Here is a 14,161-nt window from a genome sequence, read left to right on the forward strand (position 1 = left end):
TGTGTTTGGAGGTGGGGGAATGAGTTTGTTTGTTTGTTTGTTTTTTAATAGCATTTTAATTCTTTTTTTTTTTTTTTTTTTACTAGGAAACACATATTTCTTTTGGTGGTAACCACAATACAGAAAGTGAAAATGTTAGTCACTCAGTCATGCCCAACTCTCTGTGACCCCACAGACTGTAGCTCACCAGGCTCCTCTGTCCATGGAATTCTCCAGGCAAGAATACTGGAGGGGGTTGCCATTCCCTTCATCAGGGGATCTTCCTGACTCAGGATGGAACCTGGGTCTTGTGCATTGCGGGCAGATTCTTTACTAAGTCATCAGGGAAGCCCCAGTCACAACACAGCACCTGCACAAAATTTCTCCATGGCGACAAAAATTTGAAATGTGTAGGAAGCCTCCTCTTTTCTGTAGGGATGGTAGATAAGCTGAGACTTTTTTGTTCTGTTACCTAAGTCTCTGCTACTGGCCTCTGGCTAGTCCAAACAGCCTCATCATTCAAATCAGGGCTGGCCAGGCTTTGGGTGAAGCTGCCTGTGTGGAAGCGTTTTTTGCTTTTTACCCTGATATCCTCCATGGTTTATTGTGTGCTGTCTTCCACATGACACAAGCCTAAAAAGACCATTTGTCTGCACCATCTCATCTCTGCTTGCCTTGCTTCTTAATGGAAGTCTTTAATTTTGTTTCAGTCACCCTGTCCTTTCCTTCAATTTCTTCACCAATTTTCCCCACTTAATAATTATAAAGAAAAACATTAGCAATGACACCTCCCCCTCCACTTTGCTCTTTTCTCTTCATAAATATCCTTGACTGCAAGACATCCAGTACAGCATATTCATCCATTTTTAATCTGTCTCTTCTTGCGGTTACTGTGTTCCAGGGGCTGAAGGACCCTGAACAATGGTCTCCAAAACCTTGGGCTGAGCCTTTCTTCTCATAGCGGAGAAGGTGCTGAGGGCATAATGGGGTGTGATCAAATAAAGATCTGTTGTCTGAAACACTCCCTTTCAAGGTGAATATGGATTTTCATCACATGAAACCCCAAGCTAGTGAGCCAGAGATTTTCATGCCTGAATATTATTAGCAAATGGGAAAATAATTTGGAGAGACGGCAGACTGAAAAACTGGTTCCTTGTAGGAGCACTGTCCCCGAAGCAGCCCAGAGGGCCCTGGGGACAGACACACACAGAATGATGACAGGGCAGCTTCAGTGCTGGTTCAGAGCAAGGGCATGCAGAAAGCGCCTTACAGAGGGGCTCAGGCTTGCTATGGTGTCTTCAGGGGTCTGTTGACAGCTGCCTTTGCCTTTGCAGTGTACTCTCTCCTTGGAGGACCTCATCCACCCTTTCTGCCATTTCCTAGCTGTACCTCTTGACACCTCCCACTGTTGTATTGGGTTGGCCAAAAAGTTCATTCTGGTTTTTCTGTACTGGATTATGGAGAAACCCAAAGGAACTTTTTGACCAACCCCAATATCCCCAACCAGCTCTCTCCTTCAGCTCCAGAACCACTTATACAACATCCTCCTGGAAATCTCCAGGCATGTCCAAAACAGAATCCACTTTCTGGACACCCTTAGTCTGTCCCCCAAACATGCTCTTCTTCTGAGTGATCCCTTCAGATAAATGACACTATCACCTGCTATATTCATAGACCAGAAACCACAGAGTTCTCTGGGGTTTCTTCTGTCCATTATTTTGCCCAACAATTTGGCCATGAAGACTCCTGATTTGATCTCAGACACACCTCCAGAGTCAGTCTGGACCACCTCCACCCTAGTTCATTCACTTGCCGCCTCTCACGTGGACAGACAAGTACCTCCCAGCTGAGCTTGTGGATGCCTCCACTACTGTAGGATCCACTGTTTCACAGCACATGTCTTTTAAGGCCACAGATAAGAAACTTCCACAGGCTCTTCGAAGTCTGCCAGAACAGGTCCAAACTTCTCTTCATGGTGTCTCAGACCCTTCCCAATCTGGCTCAAACCTACCTTGCTAGCCTTAGCTTCCCTCAAAAAATGGCACTCTGGGCTTTCTATCATTTGAATTTTTATGGTGTCTCTAGTTTGTGCCTAGCACCCTGCTAGGCACCCCAGATTCAGAGAGGAGGAGGGCACAGGTCCTGGAAGCACTCAACACTCAAAGGGGTAACTAGATGAGAATAGAGATTGTGACAAAGCACACCAGGAGAGAAAGGAGAACATTCTGTAGACTTCACAGAGGGAGCTGTAACTGCCCCTGAGAGGCTTATAGATGGTTTCTGGGGAGTTGTAACCAAAAGTGGGGTCTGTCTGCTTGCAGCTCCAAAGGTAATAAAGAGGCAAGTTGGTGGAAAAGAAAGTTTGCTTTGTTTTGGATGCAGGCAACCGAGCGTCGGGATGGAGGGTGGACACCTGTCCAAAGGCTGACTCTCCCCACTGACATTGGGGGCAAGAGCTTCTATAGACAGAAGGAGGTGGCTCCATGCAGAAACGGCACAGTCAGCTCTGACAGTCATCTTGAAATTGTTCATGCGGTGGTCTGACCAGCATCCTCTTGATTGCTTTACGCACAGTCAATCTTCAGTTCCAGGGTAAGTTTGCTCCCATTTTCGTGAGGCCAGTTCTGGGAACTATGGCTGCTTATGTCATGGCTTCAGTCTGGGCACCATGTAGTTAATTTCTTCCACCTGGTGGGGGTTTCAGTATCTATAGAACTCAAATATTCAGTATCTACAGAGCTCAAATATTATCAGAATATTATCCACAGCCCTCGAGAAGGAGCTCAAGGTCCTTGACTTTGCTTACTGACTAAGCTATTATTGTTTTGTCCTGTTTGACTGTCTTCCTTTTCTCTTATATTTGCTTACTTCTCTGATGAAACTTATTCTTTGGTTAAAGTTTCTCCCCAGACAAAAGGCAGGTGGAAGACATGGCTGGGGAAGGACCATAGGATCCTGCTCCATTTCAGAGTTAGCTACCAACCAAGAATCTGAAAGACAAGTGCAGAGGGAACAGCGTGTGCGAAGGCACAGAATTAAGAGATGGCGAAGCATGTTCTTGAACATGAATAAGTCCGCGTGGCTGGAGCAGATGCGGCCCAGAGGAGTGTCGCTGGAAAGGAGGCTGCAGAGGCCGGCAGTGGTGAGAGTGACGAATTGTTCCTGCCAGGTGATGTGTGTACTACCGTCTTTATTCTCATTCACAAGGAACATGTGCCATCTGTATTAGTTTCCTAGGGCAAAAATTGCCACAGGCTGGGTGGTTTACTACAATAGAAACCTATTCTTTCACAATTTGGAGGTGGGAAATAAAAAATGAAGATGTCCTCATCTTGTTGGTTTCTATTAGAAAGTCTGGGGAATAATCTGACTTGCGCCTCTCTCCTAACTTCTGCTGGTTGCTGGCCATCATCCGCATTCTTTGGCTTGCATCAATAGATACATTATCCCAACCTCTGCTTCGGTCTTCACATAGATTTTTCCTCTGGGTCAATGTCAGGGTCCAAATTTCCTTCCTTTTATATGGATGTCAGTCATTGGATTCGAGCTCCACCCTAATCCGGTATAACCTCATCTCACCTTGAGTACTTCCTCAAAGACCCTATTATCCTATTTCCAAATAAAGTCATTTTCCCAGTTAAAGGGAGTTAGGACTTGAACTCATCTTTTTAGGAGGCACAGTTCAACCCATGACACCATCTTTGACCTCAACCACATGAACGAGTTAACCAAGTGTGTTAATTTGCTTCAGCAGGGGAGCAGGTATTATGAGGGCTTGCTCTGTGCTGGAGCACCAGCCTATCTGCACTTTGGGCACTCAGCGGGGTGATTCCTATTACCCAGGTTTGTCATGGGAAGCACTGTCTCAACTGAGAGACACCCAAACCATACAATTGACAGGAAATGGGCCAATCCTGTCAAAGTTTTTATTTTACTTAAAAAAATAGTTTATCTATTTTTGGCTGTGCTGAGTCTTTGTAGCTGTGCATGGGCTTTCTCTAGTTGCAGAGAGTGGGGACTTCTCTCTACTCTCTAGCTGCAGGGCTTGGGTTTCTTATAGAGCACTGACTCTGGGGCCCTCAAGTTTCAGTAATTGTTGCATGAGGGACACTTGTGAATATTCCTAAACCAGGGGTTGAAACTGTGCCCCCTGCATATATAGACAGACTCTCATTAACTGTACCACAGGGAAGTCCTTTGTTTTCCTTTCTAAATTTTTACTTTCTTTTTTATTTTTTTAGCCATGCCATTCACCTTGTGGTATCTTAGTTCCCCAACCAGAGATCGAACCCTGGCCTTTGGCAGTGAGGGAGCAGAGTCCTAACCATTGAGATCACAAGTGAAGTGAAGGAGTCAAAGTCACTCAGATGTGTCCAGCTCTTTGCAACCCCATGGACTATATAGTCCATGGAATTCTCCAGGCCAGAATACTGGAGTGAGGTGAGTAGCCTTTCCCTTCTCCAGGGGATCTTACCAACCTAGGGATCGAACCCAGGTCTCCCTCATTGTGGGCAAATTCTTTACCAGCTGAGCCACAGGGAAGCCCAAGAACTTTGGAGTTGGTAGCCTATCCCTTCTCAAGTGGATCTTCCTGGCCAAGGAATTGAACTGGGGTCTCCTGCATTGCAGGCAGATTCTTTACCAACTGAGCTATCAGGGAAGTCTGAAACCACCAGGGATTTTTTTTTTTCTTAATTTTAAATCAAAATTAGGGAAACCACCAGGGAATTCCCTAGTTTTAAACAAAATTTTAAAAAAATTATTATTTTATTAATGTTTTGAATGAATGTTTTTTTTAAGTGACTTTAGTAATCCCACCAACATTTGATCGTCTACTACAAATAGAGTGATCATGACTCCTGATGCTCAAGACAGTTCTGGTTTATGTTGTTTTTCCAACTCTTCCATCAGGTTAGCCCCACTCCCACTGTCAGCGTTTCCTGGGTTAAATGATAAATTTTAAGGTCACCCTAATCATCAGAGGGCTATTGTGCTGGGTGCTGGAGGCACAAAGTGGAAGCGGGGGATGGGGGTGGGTGCGGAGGGGGCCTGCCCTTGAGGGACTCACAGTCCGTTGCATGAGGGAAGTGAAGAGGCACTCACACCACAGTGGGACCTGTGCTTGGACTTGGATGGGACAGGAGGCCAGGGCAATGCACAGGGGTTTGAATGGAAAGCGCCTGTTAATTCACTGGAAAGCAGTCAGGTGAACAACCGGTTCACCTTAGACTGGCAGAGGAGTAACTTCTGACGGATCTGGGATGGCTGGTTGGATGAAAGCTCTCTGTTACTCTGCTTAAGGGATTCTCTCTCTGTCTGTGTCTATCTCTCTCTCTGTCTCAAGCATCTGGCCAAAGGCAAGGCATCCTATAGAGTCCATCCTCACTATGATCTTTGCCACACCCTGTAGCCATCCTTTCCTGAAGGAGGGGGCAGAGGGCTGTCATTTTTTGCAATCACCAGGTTTCAGAAACAGTCTTCAAAACAAAACAAAACAAAACAAAACAAAACAAACCCTCAGTCTTTCCCTTTCAACTCAGGGCAGACAGAAGAGTGAGCCCAAGTGCAAGGTGATCCTACCTTCACTTTGTAACCCTTTGGAGCTTGATATCCACCCTGGAGGGAGTTACTCAGGAGGATAAGAGTATTTCCATGGAAAAGTGTCTCCTTTATTCCTTAGGCATCTAAGGACCCCCTCTGCACCCACCCCCATCCCCCGCTTCCGCTTTGTGTCTCCAGCACCCAGCACAATAGCCCTCTGATGATTAGGGTGACCTTAAAATTTATCATCCTGCTGACTAGCATAAGTCCTCTTGTAAGAAGGAGGTTTTTAAAAATTCGGTCAAAGGACACTACCAAGAGTGCAGACCCATGATCTTAAAGCTGTTTCATGGTCCTGCCTCTCGCTGCACGTTCCAGGAACTTCTTCGGATGGTAACTCAGAAAGGGAGATTATTTTTCTTCAGGGGCCTGAGCTGTTTCGAAAGACTAGTGATGTAAATGATGGGGTTGTAGAGAGAGAACCAAAGGCTGGGGACTGACCTCAGCAGCAGCCTGGGAAGAGCCATACAAGTCCAATGTCTCCTTTAGGTGATGCTGACACAGCTTTTACTTACGTATTCATTTTCCTCAAAGCAACCTGATGTGATGAATTGGTACCTGACCTTCTAGTGTTAGTCACTTAGTCGTGTCCGACTCTTTGCGATCCCATGGACTTTAGCCTGCCGAGATCCTCTGTCCATGGGATTCTCCTTAATCCCATGGGAAATCTCCTTAATCCCATGGGAATCTCCTTAATATCTGTCCATGGGATTCTCCTTAATCCCATAGGAATCTCCTTAATCTGTCCATGGTGGTGGTGGTTTAGTCACTAAGTCATGTCTGACTCTTGTGACCACATGGACTATAGCTTGCCAGGTTCCTCTGTCCATGGGATTCTTCAGGCAAGAATACTGGAGTGGGTTGCCATTTCCTTCTCTAGGGGATCTTCCTGACCCAGGAATCAAACCTGGGTCTGCTGCATTGCAGGCAGATTCTTTACCAACTGAGCTATGAGGGAAGCCCACTAATTAATCCCAGGGACAGAGGAGATTTGTGGGCTATAGTCCGTGGGGTCACAAAAAGTTGGACACGACTAAGTGACTAACAGTTTCACTTTCCTCTTATATGCGAGGGGAAACTGAAGCATCTAACTTGTTCATGGAGCCTGGGCTGCTGTGAGATTGCAGGCTGGCTTGCTCTAGCTGCCAACTGGAGCATCCCAGTGTGTGATCCATAGAATGCTCCTCTTCTCCTGTCTGTTGGGACCGACTTGCTGCCTGGTCAAGGCTGAGTCCCAGCGGTGCCAGCAGATATGAAGACCTGCCTCTCCCCAGGGCCTGCCCTTGCAGAAAGACACCCGCTACAACCCTGGAGCACACACCGACATTTGTTCTCCTGCTTTGACTTAAACCCCAGCAATATAGCCAACGTCAGGCTTCAGAAACTTCAGAGATGGGGATTTGGGGGAAACTTTCAGATTTTAGAGAGATCACGGTCAGAGTCATCTTTCTAGCAAGACTCATCACAGCAAAGGAAACAGAGAACAAGGATATTAAATAAAGTGCTATTCTCAGCCATGCTTTCTCCACGTAGGTGCTGCTTCTTGCTGGTCAGTCCCCAGAATGTTCCTGCTGACGGATGGCCTGCTTTGGAACAGGTGTGGTCCTCTGGCCTAGCCTACAGGAAAGAGTGTTAGACTGTGAAGAGGATTTATTCCATCGTTTATCTATTGATCAGTTGATCCATCAGTCCGTTCATCCACCCATCCACCCATTCACCCAGTTATTCATTCATTGTTGAAACTTGGTGCATCTGCTGTGCACCAAGGAAGGCTATGACCTAGCTCCCAATCATGGCTGCTGGGTGGACAAAGCTCAGCTCCTTCATCTCCTAGAACAGGCAGGAAAAGCCCCGATAAGGAAGTTAAATAAAGACTCTTGTTTAGGCTTCAGAGACAAAGCAGAGCATGTCCCTGACCTTGCTTCTAACCTGCCTGGACACTGCCCTGACTGTGAATGCCCTGACTGCCTGCTGTGCGTGCCAGACTTGCAGCACCATAGGTAGGACAGGGGATAAACCCTGAAATTGTTGAGCCCCTGGAGGGGGTCTGCCCAACCTAGCCCCAGGTTTAACAACATTCCAAGCTTCCATGACAAAACACACAGCATTAACATGAAACCAGAGGTGTAATTTGCTCACAGGTCGATGATGATATCAGTTTGTGGGATTATAAGTGGCAACCCAGAACTGCAATTTTTGAAGTCTCACCCATGGAGCCGATGCACTGCCTGGGACTTTTTCCCAGTTGGGACTCCAGATGTGGTGTGTCACGAGACTTCCCAGTGCTGTTTGAGTCTGGATGTTGGTCAAAAACCCAATTTGGTGATGTATCTTCTGCTGTTTCTATTTCTCTTTTCTTTTAATATTAGGATATTGAAAGTACTGTAGGTAATTCTCTAATTAATATTGGTATTATTTATTTGATGAGTGGCTTATTTTGTTAACAAATCCTTTGAACCTGAGATGAAAGTGAAAACTTTGGGCAAAACAAGTGCATGAAGCATGGTTGAGAAGCATCCATACAAAGGAGCTGCTTCTTGGGAATCACATTGTCCAGGAAGGACCACATTCTTCACTGATATTCAGTTACAGCCCAGTGTTGTGTAGCTAAGTGGACTTTATTATTCTATGCTGGCTATGGTGGTGGCGGTTTAGTCTGTAAGTCATGTCTAACTCTTGCAACCCCACGGACTATAGCCTGCCAGGCTTCTTTGTCCATGGGATTCTCCGGGCAAGAATACTGGAGTGGGTTGCCATTTCCTTCTCTAGGGGATCTTCCTGATGCAGGGATTGAACCCTGGTCTCCTGCATTGCAGGCAGATTCTTTACCAACTGAGCTGTGAGGGGAGGGAGAAGGTAAACCCTGAAGCCAGTGATTTATCCAAAGAAATGAGAGGTCTAGGGAGTAGAGTCCCCAGGCTGGAGGCATACTTGCCTTGGAGTCTGGGGTGGCCATGGGGCTGGTTCAGAGTGAAGTGGAGGTGCCCGTGCATGACCTCTGCGTTGTGGCCATATGACATTCGGCATCTGTTCCTCCACCATCCAGTGCCCTTGTGGACTGGAATGTGATGTGGCCGTGACGCAGCTTCCATCTTGCATCTGGCACTAACACAGGGATGGCAGAGACACAACATGGGAGAGCCTAGGTCCCTAAATGAATGGAAACCCCACAGGCCCCACCCTAGTTCATGCCTTCAGCATCTCTAAACAGGAGGTGGAAGAGTCCTATAACATTTCTCCCTTCCTCAATGCAATGGTAGCACTGTGGCCTTCTAAAACCCAGCTCATTCACCCATTCCAAAGCCTCTAGGGGGTTTCCCATTTCTTAAAATGTGAAGTTGAAATCCTTTGTGTGCTTAGTCACCTAATCTGACTCTTTGCAACCCCAACAACTAGCTCACCAGGGTGCTCTGTCCATGGGGATTCTCCAGGTAAGAATACTAGAATGGGTTGCCACGCCTTCCTCTAGGGACTCTTCCCAACCCAGGGATCGAACCCAGGTCTCCCAAATTGTAGGCGGATTCTTTACCATCTGAGCCACCAGGAATCCCCTGCCTGACACTAAAAGCTCCCACTCTGACCTGGTCCCTCCAGACATTTCCAACATGACCTCCAGGGCTCCCTTCAATTTGCCCTACCCTCTAGTCAAGCTCAAGTGCCACTCATCTATCCATTCATTTGTTGGTTCATTCCTTTGACACTGGGGAAAGCCTCATCTTCTCGAATTATCCAATAGCCCCTAAAAGGCCCCCTGCTTCCACTTTTGTCCTTGTTGTGTATTCTCACCTCAGCAACCAGAGAAATCCTGTTTAAAACTTTTCAGACTTTGTCAGTCCTCTGCCCAAAACAATCCAACATCGGGTTGCCAGATTTAACCAAAAAAAATAAAGGATAACCAATTAAATTCTGGTTTTAAATAAACGACAAATACTTGAGAATATAACTCATGCAATATTGGGAATATACTTACACTAGAAAAAAAATCATTGTGCACCTGAAATTCAGATTTACTGTGTGCCCTATATTTAATCTTGCAGTCCTATACCAATGCTTTCCCTTTTCACTCAAAGTTAAAGACCAAGTCCTTGCATGATCTGATGCCTGTGTCTCTCTGATCTCACCATTCATCACCCTCTGGCTGCCTCCTCTTTCCTGCTCACTGTCTTGGGCTCCTTGAACACTAAGCACATTCCTACCTCAGGGCCTTTGCACCTGTTGTTCCCTCTACTTGGAATTCTCTCCCCTCCCAGAGAGTCACGGTGTCTCCCTCCCTCACGTCTAGTGGTGGCGGTGGTAGTGGTGGTGATTTAGTCATTAAGCGGTGTCTAACTCTCTGTGATCCCATGGACTGTAGCCCTCCAGGCTCCTCTGTTCATGGGATTTCCCAGGCAAGGATACTGGAGAGGGTTGCCATTTCCTTCTCTACTGGCTCTGTTCAAACAGTAGCTCTGTTCAAATGCCATCTTTTCAGTGAGGCCTCTTGATGATTCTGTCTGAATTGCTACTCACTACATGCTGCCACACCCTCTCCTTGTTTGCTGCTAAGTTGCTTCAGTCATGTCTGCCTCTGTGCAACCCCATAGACGGCAGCCCACCAGGCTCCCCCATCCCTGGGATTCTCCAGGCAAGAACACTGGAGTGGAGTGCCATTGCCTTCTCCAATGCATGAAAGTGAAAAGTGAAAGTGAAGTCGCTCAGTTGTGTCTGACTCCTAGCGACCCTATGGACTGCAGCCCACCAGGCTCCTCTGTCCATGGGATTTTCCAGGCAAGAGTACTGGAGTGGGGTGCCATCGCCTTCTCCTTGTTTAGCACATTATTTTTTCTCTAGAGCATTTATCATTTCCTGACAAATTTGTTTATTTACTCATTGTTAATCTTTCTCCTAATTGGGATCTAAGTTCCATCAGAGCAGGTACTTGGTCTGTTCTACTCAGTACAGCAATCTCAGTGCCTAGAATTAGGCCAGCAAGAGGCAGTAAGCAGTGAAACCTTGATGAATGAACCAAAAGAAAAATCAATAGACAAATAATTACATGATACAACTTTGCAGAGTGATAAGTGCTGCAGAGACAAATGAAGTAGGACAAGAGAAGAGGATGATGGACGGGGCTATCTTACGTGGGGTGGTCTGCTCTGAGAATAGATCTGAATGAAGTCTTAACAAAGTTGTTTGATTGATGGTATCAACTATAGTCACCATGTTTTATTTTTTAAAAAAATATGGACCATTTTTAAAGTCTTTATTGAATCTGAATTTGTTACAATATTGCTTCTGCTTAATGTTTCGGGTTTTTTGGCTGTGAGGCATGTGGCATCTTAGCTCTTTGACCAGGGATCGAACCTGCACCTCCTGCATTGAATGGCAAAGTCTTAACCGCTGGACTGCCAGGGAAATCTCTAGTCACCATGTTTAATTAGACCCCAAGTGAAAGTGAAAGTGTTAGTCGCTCCGTTGTGTTCCACTGTTTGCAACCCCATGGACTATATAGCCTTCCAGGCTCCTCTGTCCGTGGAATTCTCCAGGCAAGAATAATGGAGCAGGTTGCCATTTCCTTCTCCAGGGGGTCTTTTAAACTGAGGGATCAAACTCGTGTCTCTTGTGTCTCCTGCATTAGCAGGCAGATCTTTTACTATCTGAGTCACCGAGGAAGCCCATTCAGCTAGACCCTAAGTGGATGAAATTTTGGTGAAATCCTCTTCCACGTTCAACCTTCCTTTTGTTCTTTCCTGTACCTGAAATCACTTCTTTGGGTAGAAGTCCCATCTCAAACGCATAGAGAGCTTGGTTGTTAAACCTTGTCCTGTGTAGACATAAACAAAACAAGACATTCCCCTCCACTCTGGTCTATATAATCAGCAAAGAGAACAATGAGTAAAAATTTTTAACATTTATTTTGTATTAAGGTATGGCCAATTCTAACCAATCCATTCTGAAGGAGATCAGCCCTGGGATTTCTTTGGAAGGAATGATGCTAAAGCTGAAACTCCAGTACTTTGGCCACCTCATGCGAAGAGTTGACTCATTGGAAAAGACTCTGATGCTGGGAGGGATTGGGGGCAGGAGGAGAAGGGGACGACAGAGGATGAGATGGCTGGATGGCATCGCTGACTCGATGGACGTGAGTTTGAGTGAACTCTGGGAGTTGGTGATGGACAGGGAGGCCTGGCGTGCTGCGATTCATGGGGTCACAGAGTCGGACACGGCTGAGCGACTGAACTGAACTGAACTGATGGCCAGTTAACAATGTTGCGATAGTTTCAGCTGAACAGTGAAGGGACTCAGTCATACATACATACGTATCCTTTCTTCCCCACCACCGCATTCTCCCCCAAACTCCCCTACCTTCCAGGTTGCCACATAACATTGAGCAGAGTTCCGTGTGCTATACAGTAGGTCCTTGTTGGCTATCCGTTCTAAATAAAGCCCTGTGTGCATGTCCATCCCAAACTCCCTAACTATCTCTTTCCCCGATCCTTCCCACAGCAACCACAAGCTTTGAGTAAATTGGTGGGAGTGGTGATGAGGTTTATTTTTCAGACCTGAACTTGGCAGTAGCTGCTGATTGAATCCCACTGACAGCTGCTGACGACTGCTTAACATGTCAGCCTTCCTCCAGGCGCCGCATCTCTTCTTCCTGACAGCATGCGATTCAGTGTGGAATTTCTTTGAGGCTTCACTCTGCACTGGGGGCCACAGATGAGAACTTAGACCAGGAAGTGAAAATAAAAGTCACGTTTGGTGAGAGTCACGGTCTGGGAGTCAAAGGATTTCTTATACATTTAAAACCAACGAACTCTCTACTTGAAATAAGGACCATCTGGATGATTCTGTTTTGAAGCTTAAAAAAAAAAAGTTAAGCTTTAATCTTCTTAGTGTCTTCAAACATCAGGTCTTCTTTTTCAAACTCTACTGGGGGATAAAGTTCTTTATCTACATCTGTGTTGCTCTCTGAGAGGCTCTTTCCCTAGAATCACACACAGACTGTTCAGTGACTTACCTCAGACTTGCTTTAGGGACTTCAGAGTAACACGATGTTGAACTCCTTTTCAGGCACTGAAACCTTCATAAAACCCCAGGATTAGTGACTTGATTGGGAGGGGGATTCTATCTCGCAGTAAACTCACTTTTGCCTTCTCAGCCTCCTCAGGATTTGTCAGATGCACTTTGCATATTTCAACGATAAAACAGTGGTGTGAAAAACTTTCTCAGAGCTTCAAATATTGCAGAAACTGAACAGCTTTGCTCTGAATGAGAAAACCCAATAATACAAATTTTCATTGCATTTCATTTTCTCTTTGGCTGTTCTTGGAATTTATATTGGCCATTTAATTTTACTGTTATGGTTTTATAAGGATATTATCTCTCTGTACAATAGTGTTGATTTTTTAAATTGTAAATTGTATGAAAGCTTTTGAGTCTAAATTCTGAAAGCTAAGTATTATCATTATTTTGTTTTGCTTGTGAGTTTTGAAAGCCATGCTTTTTTCAGATTTGTATCTAAAGTCTTATAAGTAAATCAGAGATGCTGGAATTTTCCTCCATCTCACTACATAACTCTTGGTAAGTTACTTTTCTAATGATTTATGAAATAGCATTTATTAAGCAATGAATATTTCTGTTTTTGTTTGGAGTACTATTCAAATTCATTTAAGGATATATGTGACCAGTGACCAAACATCAGCCAATGCTCACAATCAGGATGAAATAAATTTACTTCTTTTCACATTTATGTCCTCAAAACTTAGTTGGTCACAATTTCTTCCTGATCAGAGATATGAATACATCATGAGAAGAGTTGAGGCCAAATTCATAAACTGTAATGAAACACTTCTGAAAAATGAGGTAACTTTCATGTATTAAATGCCAATATTGGAGACAGATATAGGAGTAATGATTATTTATTAAGTCTTTTACTCATTATTGGTAGCATATCAAATGCTTCACATGGATTGTCTCATTTACTCCCCATAACAGCCCTCTAAGTTGGATTCCATGATCATCCTTATTATACAGATGGGGAAACTGAGACTTAGAAAGTGCATGTCATATAACAGGCAAGAAGTAGAATTAAAATTTGAACTCCAGAGCCTCAGAGTTCAACCAAAGTGCCATCATGTCAGTCAGCTTTGGAACTAGTAGTGTAAGCAGCAGTACAATTCACAATTTAAAACAAAGATTTTTTTTTTTTTCTTGGAAAGAACTGTGGTCATACTCCTGCCTCTGGGTAGAATAATACACTCTATGTTTCTCTAGGACTTAAGCTTAGAGAGCCTTTACCAACTTCAGTGCTCAGCTAGTCTAGTGAATAGTCAGCACTGTACACCATCCTGTCACAACATAACGGATATTTGCAATTCAAAGTATGCTTAACGACAATGCAAAAAAAAATCCATAAAAATGGCAGAGCCCTTAAGAAGTGGCAGTTCTTCAAGGCATTGACTCATGAAGAACTGAGATGTCCAATGTCATAATTCAGTAACGCTCCACCAGAGCTAACTTTTCAAGAGAGAACTAACACAAAGAAAATATATGCAAGACAGAATCTGTGAACAATAAGAGTATGTGAAGAACTAGAAGA

At 44.9% G+C, this 14,161-nt stretch overlaps 1 long non-coding RNA gene across 1 annotated transcript; it reads left to right on the top strand.

The window, feature by feature from the left end:
• The first annotated feature begins 4,034 nt into the window (after window positions 1-4,034).
• Window positions 4,035-13,463, top strand: LOC132660187 (uncharacterized). Its single transcript, XR_009601496.1, has 2 exons — window positions 4,035-4,419; window positions 7,114-13,463. It is a non-coding gene; the product is annotated as an uncharacterized LOC132660187 (long non-coding RNA).
• The last annotated feature ends 698 nt before the right edge of the window (window positions 13,464-14,161 follow it).

This window comes from Ovis aries, chromosome 8 (genome assembly GCF_016772045.2).
Source record: "Ovis aries strain OAR_USU_Benz2616 breed Rambouillet chromosome 8, ARS-UI_Ramb_v3.0, whole genome shotgun sequence".
Lineage (NCBI taxonomy): Eukaryota > Metazoa > Chordata > Mammalia > Artiodactyla > Bovidae > Ovis > Ovis aries.